This window comes from Quercus suber, unplaced genomic scaffold (genome assembly GCF_002906115.3).
Source record: "Quercus suber isolate HL8 unplaced genomic scaffold, Cork oak 2.0 scaffold_78, whole genome shotgun sequence".
NCBI classification, from domain to species: Eukaryota; Viridiplantae; Streptophyta; class Magnoliopsida; order Fagales; family Fagaceae; genus Quercus; species Quercus suber.
In genome coordinates this window covers 966,547-974,390 of record NW_027069543.1, presented here as the reverse complement: position 1 = coordinate 974,390, position 7,844 = coordinate 966,547, and the positions used below count along the sequence as shown (strand labels likewise).

Genomic DNA, 7,844 nt, shown 5'->3' with positions numbered 1-7,844 from the left:
AAAACCCTAAGTTTTGTGTAAAGGAAAGCTCCTCAAAGATCTCACACGAGATTCACACAAAACAGCAATGTATGAGCAACAATACAATATGGACCACCTTCAAAAACGTGGCTAGGGTTTTATTTATATACCTAGGGTAAAAACATAAAACCCTAAACGTTTAATGAAGTAGGGCTGAGTTGGAAATTCTGCAGAAAATTCAACCTGTGCGAATTTCGATCGATCGAGTCTATTCTTCGATCGATCGAGCCAGGCCGAGAGTCCCAAGTACTTCTGCAGCCACTCGATTTCAACTTTACAATATTAAACCAACTTTGAGCAAGTCTAAAGAAGACAACATACAATGTTTTGATCATGGTTTGCCAACATTACAAATTAAAGTTCTAAATACATAAAATCCTAAGACCTTAGAACCTAACAAAGAAGAAAGAAGATATAATAACAATCGTATTCCCAAATTTGAAATCTCTCAAATTTGCATCTTTGGACAAGTGGGAAGAATGGAATGGGATTGGAGAAGAAGACAAGGAAGAAGAAGATGAATGTATCAGAAAATTCACTATAATGCCACGTCTTCAACATTTGGCAATCTGGGTTTGCCCAAAGTTAAAGTTGCTGCCAAACTTCTTTCATACAGCTCCATTACAGAATTTGAAGATCTGTTATAGTCCATTTCTCAGAGAACGTTGCAAAAGAGGGACGGGAGAAGAGTGGCCCAAGATTTCCCACATTCCTAACATCAATATTGATTTCAAGCATTTGCAAAGAGACGGTCAAGAATTGAACCTAGAGGTAACTTCTTCTGATGCCTCTTCTTCTTTTTCTTGGCCTTCTTTTATTTTGCAATATATCAATATAAAATTAAAAAACAAAATCAAACTAAATATTTTAATTGTCCGCCAAAATTTCCCTAAAAAACAAAAAAAAAACACTGGTTGATGAATTTATCGAGTTCTCAGTAATTTAAATTAGGCAATTTATATTATATATTGTTGTACATATACACATAACTAGTATGCATAGCATGTGGTTCCTTAGATTCATTTAACTGCTTCATAGAGTCAATAAAAATCTTAGTTACTTCATAGACTATTATCAAATAAATCATATGGTTTTCTTTTGGGCATGTAGAAAAATGATTAACAAAAATATTTCCAGTGATCTCTGTATTTTTGGGTTCATGAATTTTAGCTTTAAGGAAAGATTTTTGGATAATGATGGTGAAAGATGATTTTAGTGTACGTGTGTGTGTTGGCAAAGTTAATTATTGGCTTAATTCTGTGTTGCAAGTCTAATCTAGTCCTTGGGCATCATCTTTTATTTTGCTAAAATTAAGATATTCTAATTGGCTGCCAAACTGTCCCACAAATTATAATTTTAATAACAACTTTAATTAGATTCTGAGTAATTTGAATTAGGCGATTTGTATTTTTCCATGTTCACATAACTAGCAAAGCATGTTGTTGCTTAGATTTAGTTATCTTGTGATGTATCTAAAATTGGATTAATCAAAAATGATCTTACTCATTTGAATACGAGAAAACGGCTCCAATACCAACTTCTTTCTAATTCTTTAATATTCTAATATTTACATGGGTCTTGCAAATTTTCTTCATTTTTGGTATGTAGACTAATCTGAGCAAACTCATATGGTTTTCCTTTGGGCATGTAGATGTATTGGGACCTACCGAATGACCAGGAAGAAGATGATGAAGGAGAGGATGACAAAGAAGAGGATGACAAATAAGAAGACAATGAAGAAGATGATGAAGAGGAGCACGCCAAAGAAGAGGACCTATGATTTTCGTGTTTCCTTAAGGATAGTTTGCCATTGGTGTTATACGAAGTTTGTAAGGAAACTTCCCCTTGTTCTGCACTTTTTTATTGAAGTTTATCCCAAAAAAAAAAAAAAAAAAGAAAAGAAAAGAGAAAGGCAATATAATAATAACACTATTCCCAAATTTGATATCTCTCACATTTGGATATTTGGATAACTGGGAAGAATGGAATGGGATTGGAGAAGAAGAAGAGTGTAACAGATTCACTATAATGCCACGTCTTCAACATTTGACAATCTTGGATTGCCCAAAGTTAAAGTCGCTGTCGAACTTCTTTCGTATAACTCCATTACAAAATTTGAAGATGGACCAATGTCCAATTCTCATTGTACGTTGCAAAAGAGGGATAGGAGAGGAGTGGCCCAAGATTTCCTACATCCCTAGCATATAGGTAACTTCTTCTTTTATTTTGCAATATATCAATATTAAATTAATAAAAATTTTACTTGTCTGCCAAAATTTCCCACATCATTTGAATTAGGAGATTTATATTATATATTGTTTAGATTCGGTTATTCTATGATTTATCTAAAATTGCTTGTTAGTGAATATTTGAAAATTGGAGAGAAAATTAGTTAGTGGCGCATGTTAGATTATAGGAAGTTGTTAGAAGTAGAAGTCATGTGTCTTATTAAATCTAGTGTTTGCATTTTCTAGTTTTTATTGTTAAGTATAGTTATGATTTTTTTTTTTTTTTCATTCAATTTGTCTAGCGATGGCTGGTCCAATATCTGCATCTGTGGCTGCATGTTACAATTATATTCAAGCATGTGGAAAATGTGAGTTAGTAATGGATGATGTCATCACCAATAACTAGCTCCTAGGCAATAATTATCCATGTACGTGTACTGTATAGATTTAATTTATAAGTAAGTAATTATTTTTTATTGAGAACCAAGTAAAAGCTTATGTTCACGATGATGAACACAAGGAAAGTAAGTACAAAAAAACTCAAATCTAAGGGAAACTCGAAATTCCAAAATAGAAGAACNCGAGAAAACGGCTCCAATACCAACTTCTTTCTAATTCTTTAATATTCTAATATTTACATGGGTCTTGCAAATTTTCTTCATTTTTGGTATGTAGACTAATCTGAGCAAACTCATATGGTTTTCCTTTGGGCATGTAGATGTATTGGGACCTACCGAATGACCAGGAAGAAGATGATGAAGGAGAGGATGACAAAGAAGAGGATGACAAATAAGAAGACAATGAAGAAGATGATGAAGAGGAGCACGCCAAAGAAGAGGACCTATGATTTTCGTGTTTCCTTAAGGATAGTTTGCCATTGGTGTTATACGAAGTTTGTAAGGAAACTTCCCCTTGTTCTGCACTTTTTTATTGAAGTTTATCCCAAAAAAAAAAAAAAAAAAAGAAAAGAAAAGAGAAAGGCAATATAATAATAACACTATTCCCAAATTTGATATCTCTCACATTTGGATATTTGGATAACTGGGAAGAATGGAATGGGATTGGAGAAGAAGAAGAGTGTAACAGATTCACTATAATGCCACGTCTTCAACATTTGACAATCTTGGATTGCCCAAAGTTAAAGTCGCTGTCGAACTTCTTTCGTATAACTCCATTACAAAATTTGAAGATGGACCAATGTCCAATTCTCATTGTACGTTGCAAAAGAGGGATAGGAGAGGAGTGGCCCAAGATTTCCTACATCCCTAGCATATAGGTAACTTCTTCTTTTATTTTGCAATATATCAATATTAAATTAATAAAAATTTTACTTGTCTGCCAAAATTTCCCACATCATTTGAATTAGGAGATTTATATTATATATTGTTTAGATTCGGTTATTCTATGATTTATCTAAAATTGCTTGTTAGTGAATATTTGAAAATTGGAGAGAAAATTAGTTAGTGGCGCATGTTAGATTATAGGAAGTTGTTAGAAGTAGAAGTCATGTGTCTTATTAAATCTAGTGTTTGCATTTTCTAGTTTTTATTGTTAAGTATAGTTATGATTTTTTTTTTTTTTTTTCATTCAATTTGTCTAGCGATGGCTGGTCCAATATCTGCATCTGTGGCTGCATGTTACAATTATATTCAAGCATGTGGAAAATGTGAGTTAGTAATGGATGATGTCATCACCAATAACTAGCTCCTAGGCAATAATTATCCATGTACGTGTACTGTATAGATTTAATTTATAAGTAAGTAATTATTTTTTATTGAGAACCAAGTAAAAGCTTATGTTCACGATGATGAACACAAGGAAAGTAAGTACAAAAAAACTCAAATCTAAGGGAAACTCGAAATTCCAAAATAGAAGAACATTGTGTAAAACCCCAACCCAAGACCAATCAAAGAGAATACAAGCAAAATTGTTCCTGTGATCTCTGTGTTTCTGGGTTCAGGAATTTTAGGTTCAAGTAGAGATTTTTGGATGATGATGATGGCGAAAGATGATTTTTGTCTATACTCTGTGTGTTGGCAAAGACCATTCTTGGCTTGATTCAGTGTTGCATGTCTATAAAGTTGTGATTTCCAACTAGCTTGTGTTGACTTTAATTCCATATCAAATTTGATTGTAATTTCTCCCAATCATTTTTCCTGTATGTATGTGGGTTTATTTGTAAGAGGTGAGTGTGAAAGATCAGTGAAGAATCAAACTTCAAAAGATGAATCAGTGCAATTCACGACTAGCTTGCAAGTAGCTCTCGAGAAGCAACCCGTGAAATAGCCATGTGTGAAGCACATGACTTACAGTTGAAGAATCATGCTAGACGCAAGTAGCTCTCGAGAAGCAACCCGTGAAATGGCCATGTGTGAAGCACATGACTGACAGTTGAAGAATCATGCCAGGCTATCAAGTTCGCGAGTGTTTTGCAAGAAGGGCCATCTTGCAAAGTACCGCGAAACATTCTGTTTGGCAAAAAGTTAAGTTGCATTACCAAATTCTTTACCCACACTATAAATACCCTCATTACCCACAAATTGTAAGGAGTGCTTTTTAGAGAGAAAAGCCTAGCAAATACACTTGAGAGTTAGAGATTGTTATACCCACAATCATCTACACATTTCCTTGTGGTTATCCTCAACTCCTACCTCTCCATCTTTAGATCCTTAAGAGGTTGTTAGCACAAACACTTACCACACATATTCTTAGTGTTAAGTGAGATTTTGGTGCTGTTGGGAAGTATTAGAAGGAGCCATTTAGTGGCGGATACAATTGAGCTGAATTGCGGGATCTAGAAAGCTAAAGAAGACAAGGCTCTGAGAAGTTCATTGGTAGTAGGAGCTTGGAGGGCTCAAGTACATGGGGTAGATTAGGTTTGGAGGGTCTTTTTTTATGTGTATACTCCAATTTTATTCTCAAGTGGATCGATTTTGACTTGAAGGGTCGTGAAGAGGTTTTTCGCCAAGTTCTTTGGTTTTCTCTTCGATAACACGTCTTAGTGTTATCTTGTGTTTGTATCTCTCTTCCTTACTCTTCAAGCTTTCTTTTAATTGTTTATTGTGGATGGATATGGCTTAAAGTAGTGTTATCAGTTCATTGAGCTTATTTACTCTTGTTCCACACTTTGTTTAAGTTAGAGTAAAAGCAATCTAACCGTAATTTTTAATTAGAAGTCTGAACAAGCTCTTGTGTTTTCGCACAATCATAGCTTTCAATGTCAAATTTAGTCCTTGGAATTTTCTTTTATTTTGTTAAATTTATCAATTAATATTCTAATCGACTGCAAACAGTCCCACATATTAAATATTTAATAACAACTTTAATTAGATTATGAGTACGTTTGAATTACGTGATTTGTATTTTTCTCGTATTCACATAACTAGCAAAGCATGTAGTTGCTTAGATTCAGTTATCTTGTGATATATCTAAAATTGTTTATGTAAAGTTGTGATTTTCAACTATGTTGTGTTGACTTTAATTCTGTACCAAATTTGATTGTAATTTCTTAATCATTTTCTTGTATGAATGTGGGATTAATTGTAAGGGATGAGTGTGAGAGATTAGTGAAGAATTAAGCTTCAAAAGTTGAACAAGTGGATTTCACAATTGTCTCGCGAGAAGATTACCCGCGAAAGAGTCACGTGCAGAGCACATGACTAGAAGATGTAGAGTCGTGTCAGGCTAGATTTTTCGCGACTGCCTCGCGGGTAAGGCCAGTGAAGGACCCGCAAAATTCTCTATTTGGCAAAAAGTTGTGCTTTGCTTTACCAAGTCTTTACCCACATTATATATACCTTCATTATCCACAAATTGTAAGATGTACTTTTCAGAGAAAAAACCTTAGAAAATATGCTTGAGAGTTAGAGATTGTTATACCCACAATCATCTACACATTTCCTTGTAGTTTTCCTCAACTCCTACCTTTCCATCTCTATATCTTTGAGAGGTTGCTAGTCCAAATACTTACCACACCCATTCTGAGTGTAAAGTGAGATTTTAGTGCTACTGGGAGTATTGGCAGGAGCCATTCATTAGCAAGTTTGTTTGAGACTTAACACCCTGTCTAATTGTCTATAGCATCAGCATGTGAATGCCTTAACTCATTGACTCTCCCTTCAGCAAAACAAGTCCTGTTCTAACGAAATAAGAGTTTTAGCGCAAGATTTTTAACCTATTGGGTAATGCCAATGGGTTGCCGGTGCCAACGTTGTAGTAGATGAAACCTAACTGGTATTAATTTTTGCCAATGCAAAGATAGTTTAGTTAAAATGAAAATTTCCCAAAAGATAATGATTTAAGTTTGAAAAAAAAAATTATCATTTACATGGTATAATTTTAAGCTTTAAGTAAGTAATTTAAGGTTAAGCTTTCTCTCAACTTGAGATTGTGGATGAAGTTATATAACTCATAATTAACTTTTTAAGGTGGCTAGAAAATTTAAAGAATATTAGCACTTTCTGAATGAATCCCCATTCAAGACTATCATAAGGCTTTTTCTAACCCGATTTTTAAGACCATAAACCCAGACTTTAATTTATTTATACTTTTAATACGTCCAAATGCCATTAGCAAGAAAAGCTAAGCAATTTTCATTAATCAAGAATAATGATTCCAATACAACACTCTGTTTTTATATATAACTAATAGAGTTGATTAACATAAACAAAAATATCATAACCAATAGTAGCTGTTATTAGTGATAGTCACGTGATATAAACACCCCACATTTTTTAAATTTATTGAGAAGAATGCAAGTTCAGTTTTATTACTTAACCCGCTAGCCAAAACAAAAGAGTCTAAATCTGATGAAATAGACTCTATCCAGACTTGTAATAAAAAAGAAAGCCTTATTTTCTGGGCTAAGACACGTGCAATTGTAAGCCATTTTCATTAGTTATTTATTTTAGAATAATCAGGCAAAGACCCATTTGGATGACATGCTAAACTGAATTGTCATCTATATAAAATGGGTTCCCATTAATGCAGAAATGCTAGCTACTTGGTCAAGGTGAGAGACCTAGCTAGCTAGCTTGCCATGCTGAACCACGCGCTTTCCTGGTGTTCCCACTGGCAATTAATGATTATTCCTTCCTAATCAAGTTAATCTTTAATATATGATTATGATGGTTGTCAAACACTAAACCCTTTATACATACATACATATATATATATATATATATTATGGGACAAGAAAAAAATTGTTATCATTTTTTCTTTCTTTAGTCTATTTGAATTTTATATTAAAAAAAAAAAAGAATGAAAAGAAAATAAATACTTTAAAATATAAATTCTACTATTGTACGATTGAATTTGTTGTATTTTATTTATATCATGGTTAAACTAGAACCCCAATAAGATGAAAATTAAGCTCACTGACCTAGTCTGCATAATTTGTATGTTTGAAGGGTATGTAGGTTATTTTATCTAGCCATTGCCAGTTTGACATCCATGAAAGTCAAAGAAGATACACGCTTAACCACCCACTCCAAAACCTGATAGGCTAATAGGATGGAAAATCTTGTAAAATAAGCAACTGTTGAAGTGAGCCAATGACTGTTTCCCCTTAGTTACCATGGAAACCCTCAAACTTAG

The 7,844-nt window shown here is 33.5% G+C and overlaps 1 long non-coding RNA gene across 1 annotated transcript; it reads left to right on the top strand.

Annotated features, from left to right (window-relative positions):
* The first annotated feature begins 146 nt into the window (after positions 1–146).
* On the top strand, positions 147–3,371 carry LOC136067596 (uncharacterized). The gene is made up of 3 exons (XR_010629035.1): positions 147–792; positions 1,673–2,229; positions 2,968–3,371. It is a non-coding gene; the product is annotated as an uncharacterized LOC136067596 (long non-coding RNA).
* The last annotated feature ends 4,473 nt before the right edge of the window (positions 3,372–7,844 follow it).